The sequence below is a fragment of the Poecilia formosa genome, unplaced genomic scaffold, assembly GCF_000485575.1.
Source record: "Poecilia formosa unplaced genomic scaffold, Poecilia_formosa-5.1.2 Scaffold257, whole genome shotgun sequence".
Classification (NCBI taxonomy): Eukaryota; Metazoa; Chordata; class Actinopteri; order Cyprinodontiformes; family Poeciliidae; genus Poecilia; species Poecilia formosa.
Window position 1 is genome coordinate 554,208 of NW_006800196.1, and position 12,845 is coordinate 567,052.

General features: G+C 37.0%; 1 protein-coding gene across 1 annotated transcript in view; it reads left to right on the top strand.

Annotated features, from left to right (window-relative positions):
- The window catches only part of rprma (reprimo, TP53 dependent G2 arrest mediator candidate a), an 18,054-nt gene extending 14,446 nt beyond the window's left edge, over positions 1-3,608 (top strand). The window contains exon 2 of the mRNA XM_016680806.1: positions 3,598-3,608. The gene's annotated coding sequence lies outside the window, so the exon portion shown is untranslated. The remainder of the gene's footprint in view (positions 1-3,597) is intronic.
- Positions 3,609-12,845: the final 9,237 nt, after the last annotated feature.

Sequence of the window (12,845 nt, forward strand, 5' to 3'; positions counted from 1 at the left end):
TGTTATGTCATGTTTATGAAAGTGTCATGTCAGTCTTATTCAACCCCATTCAAATAAAGTGTTACCACATCTGATTATTCAATCTGACTGACTCTGTGGCATAAGGTCACTCGATCTGGTGTAAGGTGTTATAAAAAAAAACCCACAGATGGTTTAGTCCGTTAGTTTTAAGCATCCAAGCATTGCATAAAAGCCTTTAAAACGGGAAGACACAGTCACAGCCATGTCTGAAAGTCAGACTGATTCGAAAACAAAATATTATGAAAGCCCAAATATTTCTTTAATAAGTTCAATAAGCTTTCTCACTGTAGGCAGGGAGCAGAGTTCAAAATGTGTTGATAGATACCTGATAATGATGAAGAAGAGATAGAAAATAGAAATCTCTATCATTATTTACAATAACTGCTTTGTTGTCCAGGTCAGTGTCTGTAAAACAAAGTTGATCACAGCTGCGTGCTTCCATCCCTCACATTAACACTGGCAGACTTCACATATGAGACAGAATAAAAATCAATGTGCATGAATCCATGGGATTTTCCAGTGAGAGCCACAGCCTGTCACGTATCTTCGGTAGCAGACAAGAGCTCCACTGTCACAGCTTCACCAATATATTAGATTGATAATAGCACAAAACATTATCCTCCCGTAAAAATGGAGCCAGAACAGTTAAGAGGCTGGGTTTTTGCAACAAAAGATCTCGGTAAAGGTTGAGCAGGTCCCTGCTGGTGTGACCCAAGGGCAGAGAGAAAAAGCAGTGCTCTACTGCTTCCTCCTTTCATCACGCAATGTACATTCAATATTAACAAAACAAGTGGGCACAGAAAGGGGGGAGAGGGTGCTTTGTCGTAGACTGACAAAAGAGTATTTGGGGTAGCGTATCTTGGTTTTAAATTGTATTCTCTAAAAATAGCTCTGTGACTGTCTGTCAAGCCAGGCTATTCTAGCGAAGCATTGGCTGATGCTCAGAATGTGTCATAAGGTTTCTAAATCATGAAATTTTAAGCAACTTTTCCTCCTCTCGTTGTGGGAAAAGGAAGTTTGAACAAAAATGACAGAAGAAGAAAAAAACACACATCCATCTACAGTGTCAGTGACTGGCTTCTGGACAGCTGTCAATTCAGCAGTCATCCCCATGATAGTGTTGGGCATATTATGGATACAACACAAGATTTCTGAATTTAAAATACATATATATTTTTAGGTTTATGTAATAATATCACGTTTAGGAAAACTGTATTTTTGGTTTTGCTGTAATCTATATTTATCAAAATGAGCATAAATAAAATGTTTGACATATATAACTCCACATGGTAATCAATCTACATGAATATTTTTTTAATTAGAGATCCACCAATGCACCTACTACATCATCCCTCTCCATTTTTTCCAAGCTTTACGTAATGTGTGCATCTTTTAGGAATAATACCATTGGACAGCCATGCAACAACAGTCGGCCCTGAAGCGGTGCATATATTGGATTCGGTCGTCCAAGTAATATCATCAGAAGGAGTGCATACGTAGAAAACGCACACACATACAAACAAACAATCTAATGAGATGACAGGCTGAACAGAGACTGCTGGGAGTGTTTGACAACCTGTCCATGTTACAAGCCATTTCTGCAGCTGATGATGGATGAAAGCCCTTAAAACTGTACATGACATTTAGAAAATTGTTCATATCGAGCTCGAAATGTAACAACAAACTGTGTCAGCAGCTGGATTTGTCAGCGTTTCACTGTTTGAAACGCAGAGTACAGAAATTTGTCAATTATAATCAGAGAAACTGATTATCTACATCTTTATTTGAGTTTCTGCATTTGTCCTTTATGTCCCATAATTCACTCTTCTGTAACTCTTTCAGCTTCTCTCTGAGTGTGTGTCATTCTTTTTAATGTCCCCCTGCTTGCTTTCAGCCTTCGTTTAGATGACAGCTGCGTCAAAACACATCAGCGACACTCAGAGCAGGTTTCAGTGCCACCGGGCTCTGCGGCCTGGCTCTGGAAATGCAAATCTCTCACAGGTGTTAGAGACACCCTCCCTTTTTCCTGAAAACCACAGCATTAGAGCTGTTCCCACACCCTGCATAGCAAATGCATTTTGTGTTTTTTTTTTTTTGTTTTTTTGTTTGTTTTGTTTTTTTCTGCACATGACCGAATGCTCCAGTCTGAAAGGGACACACACTAATACCTATAAATGAGTTAATGTGTTTACTGAGGAATGATGGTACTGTAGATAGCAATGTACATAGCAACAGGACCCATGGAGACAGGGAGAGGAGCAAAAGATAGAGGAGCTGCCATAAGAGAGAGGCAAGGTGATTAACTCATCCATTAAAGGGCAGCTCATCTCTCAGGGTCAATTATCTGATTTAAAAACAATTTACATTTTAAACAACAACAAAGTTACATTTAAAATAACTTGATCTTTGAGAATGTCTGCATTTTGTATTTGAGCATCATTTTTTTGTGTGACAAAGAATAATTAAAAAATAATAATAATCCTCATCATCATGATCATTATTAAGATTTCATGCTTATTTAATTTCTAATCAAATACGAACAGAAGCCATGAAATTGTCATTACTGACATTTGATCTAAAAAGTATTTTCAAGAAAGAATACAGTGTTGGGTCAAAACTAATCATTGTTTTATCATTTTATTCGAGTGTTTCATCACAGTATGTTCGGTTGCCTAGCTGGCTCTGATCAATTGTTCTGTTTAGAAATGGGATCCAACCGACCCCACACACGTAAAACTGTACGTTTGCCTCAGTCCTCGCATGCACAAGGGTTATGGTTCTTTCTTTATCTAAAATGTAATTTCCTACTCAAGGAGTCCATCTGTTCTGTTATCTCAGCATTGTTCTACTGAAGAAGGTCATCATAATAAAAGCTAATTCCCTAGCAGAGTTGAGCAGAGCTCACCAATCTTTGATCCCGAGCGGGTTAGAGGTTGTGGATCTCCCCCTTTACAAAGGAAGGCATAAAAACCTCATTGGTCTTGTGTCTGGTTCTTTACAGGTCTTGAGCTAATTTTAAAAACCCCAACATACAGGACTTGTCCAAAATGACTTATCCCATTCTCAGTAAACAAATGAAAAATCTACAATACAACAATCAGAGTCGTCTTATAACTTTTGTGCAACTCTGCACGTTGCACATTCTCTCTGGTCGACTAGATTTAAAAACAGTCTGTACCAGGAAAGCAAAATATGTACTCTGCCAACATCCTTCAAGGATGACCCCGTATGTACAAACTTGAGCCTTTGCTTCATAGACTAAATCCACACTAAAATCAATCATGTGCAACCAGCCATTTTTTAAATGAATTGAAGTCTTGTGCTATACAATAATTCCAGCCTCAAAACTGAACAGCTTAAGAAAAAAAAAAAACTTTTATAAACTAACAATATATTAACATCCATGATGAATCCATTGAATCTTTTAATGAGATTTGAAAATAAACCACTCAGTGCCTTGAAAATCAAAAACTCACCTTGTATTCACCTACCCTGTCAAATTTTGTATTATTAGACAAACTCTACTCGACTGGGCTAGTTTTCCCTTTTGAATACAACTCCAATCTTTACATGAAGTCCGTCTGTAACCCGATTGTCTGAGCGGTGGGAAATCTCTGCTCCTGTCTGCTTGAGAGCAACACTGCATAGAAAGATTCGCTTCTGTCTGTCAAGATAGCTGTGAGCAGTCCAATGTGTTTTCTAAGAAAAACGCTCAATGAGACATGCTGCGTGGATTTGACAACTGTCACATTTCGTAAGCCTTTGAGCGTGGCCTCTGATTATGGACAGGTTGGAGAGATTTGACAAAAAGAAAACTGACTGAGAATTATGAATGACTGACAAGCACAGACAACATGACTATGAGTTCTGTTAGACAGACATTCAGGTGTTGTCTGAGGTTTTGTCAGAGTGGGGGGGGGTCACGGGAAGGGACAACAATGTTCTCCACAAAGGACCATCATTTCCCTCGCTGAGCTTTGCAAGTGAATTAATGTCTCCAGCTCCTGACCTTTACTTCCGTGTTCAGGTTCAGAGATAATAGGCTCCACATCCTTCAAAGATTCTGCTAATGGAAATAAGCATGTGTGTAATCTAGCAATACAAATAAATGGGAGTGATGGCAACTGCCAGTCTAACACATGAAGTAGACACTGAGAAATGTTTCTCTCATGCATCTTTTTGCTTTGCTTCTATAGTGTTATTTTACTGGCTGATCGATGCAGGTCCTCCAGACATAAGCTCCTTTTGCCATATTTAATAAGAGCATCTGCTGCTTTGTGCATTACATGTCTAATATCTTTTTAGCTGAGGTTTAATTAACTAGCTTAGTGACAGATGTTGATTGGTTCTGCCTTCATGTTTAGTATAATTTATTATAAGAAAGCCAGTTAATGAAGATGTAGAAAACACTGAGTTAAAGTAGGTGTTGTTGCTATAGAACAATGGACATAATGAGTCTCACATCATCATTATTTACTGAGGACAAAAGCAATCTCTTAAGTACTCATCTGGAAAATTTATGTTGATTTATTACAAAAAGTTAAAACATTAACTCATCAATTTGCTTAATTGACATTTTTTTGTAGCAGACCAACACAAAGCACTGAACTACTGTGACAAAAGCATGAGGTGGATTTAGGTCTGGGCTTTGACAGGACCATTCTAACACATGCATAAGTTTTTGTCTGAACTATATAATTTTATGGCTCTGGGCTTAGACACATCCATCTTCAAGGTGAATTTCAGTCTCAAGTCATTTGGACCCTTTAACAGGTTTTAGCCCAGAACTGTGAGTATTTAACTTCCAATATCACAATGATGCCACCACCATGTTTCACCTCGGGCATGGTGATTTCAGAGCATGAATGAAAACGCTCTGACACTTTTAACTAATTCTTATTCCTGTTAAGAACTAACAGAAAGAACAGCAAATACATAACACATTTTGGAATTTTATTTCTAAAGATTTTGTGTATCATTTTTGTTTCGCTTTATAATTCTGCCCTGCCCTTACCTGTGAAGTTGTGATTACGACGTAAAAAAAAAAAAAGTGTGGGAAGGTTTGATGGTTAAGAGTCACTTGTTGCAAAGAAGAACGTGAATATTTATGAGCTGCTTGCAAATATTGTTGTTTTCATGGTTTGCTGCCCACAGAAAGCTTGTCCACAGTGGAAACAAAATAAACCAGGCACTGTGCTTCTAGGTCTCAGGATTTTCTCTGAGCTATGTTTGAAACAAAAAAAATGATGCATTTAAAGACAAACTCTATTATTTACACATTTGTTCCTTTTCAGTTATGTTAAACCTTGAAGCCATGAACTTAGTTCCATTCATTTCTATACCTAAAGTGAATAAATATATTTAGTCTCACAAACTTTACTTTTTTTCTCAGGTAGTTATTGTGTCCAGGAGATTTACACAATCTCCTGGATTAATGCTTAATCAGATATAAATTAGGGAAATGTTTTTTTTTACTAGTAATGCCACTTGAATTGGTGAAAGCAATTGTGAATTAGCTGAAAGGTTGACAATGAGAAACACCCCAGCAAAACTCCTTTAATTAAATGCCTGCCTCAGATTGGGCAGGAAGGATGTGTGCTATCAGACTACGTGGGTGACTGGCACAGAAGCTTTGCTCTGTATGTGAAGTCAACAAGATTTTACCCCAGCCTAGACGATGGAGCCAGTGGAGAGATGGCTTCAGCCCAACTGTTTTCTGCAGATAAGAGGGAACTGAGCATCGGGAATGGAGTTGACTGAAATATGCCAGGCAAACAGAGGGTGACAGGTTTATATGATATCTAATTAACAATCACAGAGGGCCAGATGCAGACAGAGTTTGGAGTTCATTTATGGCTGAAATGCAACAGATTTTTCAAAAGCTTCAGCAAGTTCTCTGTATTTGAAATAAGAAGAAAAAAAAAAGATTTATTTATGGTTTCAAGAACTGTAGAGTTGATAAAAATATGCATATTTCAGCACACTATTTCTGAGTCCTGTATTTAGTCAGCATCATAAATAAATCATCAAGATTGTGCTTGGAACAGCATGCAACTATGCTAATTATTCAGCAGTGTTTGACCACAAAAGTAACACCTGTCACCGGGTGGTGAGAAAACAATCCTGAGCAGAAAGGGGAAACATCGGCTCATCACATTGGAGCGGGGGCTTAAGGCAGCAATTTAATGAAACATCAAGTATGTCAGCAAGTTAAAGTAGTTGGAAATTTGAATAGAGTCACCTCCACACTTTAGAAATGGGGTAATTATTTTTGGCCTGGTTTCCATCAGGCTTTTGCCACGGTGGTTGGTGTGCAGAAAGCTCTGCATACTCATTAGTTTTGGAGCAGGTGGCATCACCTAACTGAATAACTCAGTGCTGTGTCAGTCAGTTATCACATCTGAGTGGCTCCATCTGACTCTCCAAAGAGCCTCCTGGGTTTTCAAGAAGCACCAAAATAAAGTATTCAAGAGGCAGTCAAAACAATATTTATTTAAATTATATATGTATTAAATAATTAAGTGCTCAGTCAAACTGCAGGCATTTTTGTAAACCAATTGTGATCAATCACATTCTCATCAAAGACTGTAATACAAATGCATTTTGGTTAGTGGCTGAATCACAGTTTGCATTATAGTGATGTGCAATTACTTCTATCTTGACTTTACTTAGTGGACACTTTAATGTGATGGTGTTGCTTTCATGCAGTATGGATTCACATTCATTTACACCAAAATTGTCTTGCTGAAAATAAACTAACAGATTTATTCAACACCATTTTTTATGCTACCATGTTTTTTTTGTTTGTTTGTTTTTTTGTTGTTTTTTACTGTGCAGTGGTTTACCGTCTGTGATGCTGCTTCTCTGTCCTCCCCTACCTGACAATACTTACTAATTTTGGTTGCATTGTAGTACTCAAATCAATTAATCAATATTAAATATATGTAATTAAAAAAAAATATGTTAAAAATGTTAAAATAACTTTGTAATCAAGTGTTTATTTTTTAAGAATTGTGTTATTTTCCAATTCAGATTAAGTACAAATTAAATACAACATTCAGAGGTTTCACTAGCTTAGATGCTTACGCTCTTTGACACTAGTAAGTGAATGTGTCAAGTTTATCCTCATATGACATATAGGGATTAATCCTAAACCGCTCCTCAACGTCACAAGTACTCTCAATGTGTTAATCAACTTAGTAATAGTAAATTTGGATGTTTATGTTCCCACAGAAATGAGCTGGCAACCCGTCTATGGTGTAGTTTTCTTTTCTCCTGGAATAGACTCCTGTTTGACAGATGAGACCACACATGTTCATTGATCTATTCACTCTCTGTGAAGAAATGACATTGTTAGATGACAACTGCTTTCACAAGGATCAGCAAATGATGTATGAAGTAAATGTTGTCTTTAATGTGTTTATATTATTCGACGTCCTCTGTAAATTTTAAAAGTAAGATAGATTGAAATTTCACCTTGTTCATGAACTGAGTTATTAAAGAGAAAACGTCTCAAAGCGGATCTCTTCAAGAGTCATACTTCAAGAGTATGACTTGAGAAAATCTAAAAAAAATTTCAATCAAACCTTTTTTTTTTCTTTTTTTTTTTTTAATTCCTAAAGTAATTTGAAGGATAACTACTTTTCAATTCAGGCTAAGTATGATTGTAAACATCTGATCGGGGTAAAATAGGTAGAATTGAATGAAATGTAGTAATGCTGCTGGATTGAATGACTTTATTTATAAACAATTTAAATAGATAAAATGTACAAACTGGCTGATGAGGAGGAAACAAGAAATAATTTTACTTGCATTTCATGATGGTGGAAAAATTGATTAAACTGAGGTGCTTTTAAGGAAAACATCTGCATTACTTGGTGGGAGATTCAGTCAGTTCTTGCAGAAGAGACTGATGGTTTGCAAATATGCTGCAAATTCGATCCCACTAAAGTGTGATTCAAGCAGATTTTTTTTTTCCATATTTAAATTTCCATCACTAATCAGCAATTTGCAAAATGTAATTTAATAAAACAGCCGGTGCTCTATAAACTGTTCAAAATGTAAATGTATGGTGAATAACCACTTTTTCGTATTTAATTTTTGCCAAATGAACTTATTTATATTCACAGCATCAATTTAAGTCTGGCATCAGAACTTCAAAACAAAATGTTCTGTCCTCTTGTGGCCCTGAGTGGTCATCGTTGCATGTCTAATTGGTGTTGCCAGATGTGTGGATGCATCCCAGTGTGATGCAGAAACAGTCCTCGTGCTGTCAAACGGTTCCTCTGTCTGAGCATTGTACACGGTGGTGGCGGTGAGGGGGTGGAGGGGTGTTTATCTCAAATTTTTCTTTTTTTATTTTTTTTATTTGAGTATTATGGGATTCAACAAGGTGCGGTGAACCTGCCATAGCTGCCCCATTTCACAGTACACTTCCCACAGCGGCCTCCTTTGGGATCTGTGAGTCAGGCTCACCGCACCTGATGATGGTGGCCCATGTGATCCTGGCAGTCTATCACAGTTTCACTAACAGATGTCACACCAGGCCCAAAGATAGGACCTATCATTTAGTTTCAGTTAGAATGACTCAGTTAGATCTACAAAGTTTACTGGGCATCACAGAGCCCATTGTATCTCAGTGACAAACAGGGTATTAATAACAGACAAACGGGCAGTGTAATAGATAATTGACTGTCCTTTCATGTTCTGAACACAATGTTTTGCAGAGATGGGTGGGAGCAAATGGAACATTAGATGCATCCAGCGTTAGTATTCGATGTGCTTATTGTTTTGCATATTTATTCATCTTCGTGTCAGAAAAGCCCTGTGCTGTTTCTCTGAGATTGAACCAATATTAGCTGGATTTATGTGCTCCACTCTGTTGAAAGCATCCGGGTTTATTTTCAAAGTAATCTTACCAGAGCAGTGCAGGGAGTGTGGTTAGAAGCTGTAGCTGATGCACAGATTACTCTTCACTGAGATAAGCTGAAAATAAATAAATAAAAATCTCCAGACTAAAAATGTGTCTTGTATTCCAGCATAACCTCTACTGACTATTAGAATACATAACACTGCAGACACTTAATAGATGACTGGTGTTTTTCATTAAACCCTCCAGCCTTTACAAAGGCGTAATATGCGTCTGCACCAAGCACGCATTTAAGTTAAGTGTTTTTCATTTCTCGTAGAAGATCTGGAGTGATTTAAAAAGCTCTACAGCGGGAATGAGACTGTACTTATGAGCTTTGAGCATCATCATATTTTCAGTTGTATGATGATTAGAGCAAGCAACGTATTGCAATTTATGTTCCGAGGGGATTTGTTGTACATGTGTGTCTAAATTTACAAAGTCTGCTTTCCAGAAACAATTACTTTTTCCATGTTTTGCGAATAAACTAGTGCATTGGTACAGTTTCTTGTAAAAATATTTCTGCCTATTTAATTTCTGAATGTGCTGATATGCTTTCAATAATAATAATAATAATAAATAACACCACCCTATGCTACAGTAGCAAACTTCCACTCTTTTAGGGTATTTTTCCAACAGGTTATACATACCCAGAGAGAAAAAAATGTTCTTTATTCTTAAGCTCAGTCAGATTGTTTGTAGAAGTTAGGTGAAAAATCAACTTTCACATCTTGATAAATATTTTCATGTGAGTCACATGAATGTGCTTTCATCCATACCATTGTAAATATGTGTTTAGAGATGTTTCGTTTTAAAAATAGGATATGTTTCCCCAGTGAAAAGTCTTTTACAACCTGTAACCTTCCAGGGTTCTTGCTGAATTGTACCCTGACAAGGGCAGGACTCAGGAGGCAGGTGGAATCATTCTGAAGTGTGTGTTTATTAAATAAAAAGAACTTACAACACAAAACAGGAGGTGAAAAGTGAACATACAAGCAAACCAGTGAGGCATTGGTAACGGGGATGTGACACTGTGGTATGACTGAACAGAGAGGTTTATTAGCTACCACACAGTTAGTTCAAAAAGTTCAGTTTGGACTCATTTGACAAGAGTACCATCTTCCACATATTTGTTGTGACCCCTACATGGCTTATGGTCTACTGCTAATTTGATTTCTTCCAGTTTTCTTTCAATAGAGTTTTTTTTTTTCACCAGTAATACATAAAGGTTATGTTTGGGAGCATGACTAATATTTGTCAAGTTAACAGATTCTCCTTCCTGAGCTGTGGATCTGTGAAGTTCCTCCAGATTTACCATGGTCTCCTTGTGTGTTTTCTCCTAGGCAAGGCCTGTCAGATCAGGCGAATGTCCAAATTAATCCTTGTATAGTGCTTTATCAAGTTCACTGGACCCCAAAGCACTTTCAGTAATTCACCCAATCTCACACACAATCACACACTGATGGTAGCAAGCATGCAAGATCAAACCAGCAACCCTCTGACTGCAGTATAATCTCCTATCACTGTTGCCACCAGCGCTCCTTCATACGTCTCCTCAATACATCCTAGCGTCTGTGTGTCTCTCAATCTTCATGAAGACGTTTGCTCATTAATGTGCTCTCCTGAGCCACTGCTGAATTTCAGAACAATGTATAATTTACCTTTGACTTCACAATTAGACACTGCTTTCTGTTGGTCTCTCACATAAAATCCCATAAAACACACCGACTATTCATGGTTGTATCCTGAAAAAAAAAAAAAAAAATCAAAAAAGGTAAAATGTCTTAAATATTTGGGATGGTAAAAAAAAAATATTCTTTTTTTATAAACAAAATATTCTTTGTTTATAAATAAAAAATACAGTTTTTTATTTATAAACTGTATAAATTAAAAAGAAGCATAACACCTTCCGTGAGCCAAGTCATCAGAATACACTGCAGCAACAGAGTGAACTGTGCAAAATTTTAAATGAGTGACCTGGAGCATAAAGCCCCATTTCAAAGTCTGCTATTACACATAAATCCCCTGGCATCTTCCTTCTGGTCCCAACGCTGCCCCCCATTTTCACCCTGCTATTTCCTCCCATTACAGACTCCAGACTGCGCAGCCACAGACTATCCACAGCTGAACATTGCTCCCCAAATGGAAACAACTCACCACTCCCATTTCACCAGCAGATGCATTAAATGAAACATGCATTCCAAACTGTCCTGCCAAATGGAGCCAGCCACAGATACTCTGCATACTCAGTGAAAGAGGCATTAGTGCGTGTGCATCATAGGTGAACGCATTTCAGAGTAGAAGTCAGTTATTTAATTAAATGTATGTTTTTACTAATGGAATGGTTACAGTGCAGTCAAGCTCTTGGAATTATCCATTCTCTATCTCATTCCTTACAACCCTCCTTTTTCCGACCAATGAAACAAATTAAATTGCTCTCCTAAAAAAGGTTTAGGCTGTCTAGCAGTCATCTGACACTTCGAATATTCTCATATTACTCCCCATGGAGAGCAGCGAATATTCTAAGAGCCCGAAGTTCTTCTTCTTTTGGCTTCCATTTGTCTACTGGCAGAAAATCTAAGGGCTAACATAAGACTTTCAGCATCTTCTCATTGAAGATCGCTAGTTTGTAATGTGGCAATCAATTGTAAATTGAATCTAAAGAGTGTTCACATCTTTTTTTAAATGCCAATTTTTTTTTGGAATGTTAAGAAAAGCCGCAACAAGTCAAAAGTTCTTCTGCATTTATCCCATTTGTGTGCTCTGTGGAGTGAAAAATCACACTTTCCTGTCTGATAAACCAATGGGGTCATTTCAATGAGTCTATCGTCAAGCGAATAAAACTTTTCTCAATGCATTTTGCTAAACGTGAGGGGAAGGTCATGGTTTTAATTGTGCGTTGTTGTTTTTTGTCAAGGAAGTCTTCAGACAAAAACATTTTTGGACAGTTTAATGTCCTTTAATTATGCCCCCTTGAGTTCCAACAAAACCAGTACATAAAACAATGTCCCTCACAAAATATATCTACCATAATGTATCTAAGAAATACGTCTCGTATAATAAATCAAAGTGCTTTACTGAGGTTATAAACAGAAAGGTTGCCATTTAAGTGCTTCAGACACATGCAATGAAACAATCAAATCAAGTAAACAGAAAGATAAAACAAGCAATTACTGGTAATAAAACAATATGAATTAAAAGTAAGAGAAATCAGTCAGTTATAGATAGTTATATAGAAAACTGCAGAAACACAAATGTGTAGATTAGATTAATTATGAAATGCATGTAGAATGTATAGATTATAGTTAAAAAGGTTAAAATTCAATGAAATTTAAAATAGTCTAAAACAACTTGTAAAAACACAACATTATTTTCCCTGATTATGTATAGCTTAAGCAACAGAAAAACAATAGAAATACTCACTCTATCAGTAGAAGTCCTAAGGGGCCTGGAGAGTCGATACGTCAGAAGCAAATCTTTTAATAAATAAAGTGGGCTAAAGTAATTAAAAAGTTTTAAATTTCTGCCAGACCTCCCTAAAATCAGTTTCTAAAATTAGTGAATATGGCCCTGACGTCAGCAGTGAAGACTAGTGAGCCTCTCATTCCACATCAGTGTCTGACCTCACAAATGGTTTCTTGCAAGAACAGTTACATATGCCTACAACCTTGTGCCTTCCTAGATAAGTTGTAAAAGTACAGCAATACCATTTTAATGGCTTTATTTTTAGAATGGGAGGTCAATAAAGTTAATGCGGTGTGCGATTTAGTGTACTGCTTGATCAATAAGTTTTCTGAGATAATTCAGGTCCAAGTCACGTGTTAAGGAATAAGCAATGTTTTCAGGTGAATCAGGAAGGAGACACTCAGTGTATTTCCTTCCCTCCTCCTCTGTGTTTTTCTATTAAAATTGTAAA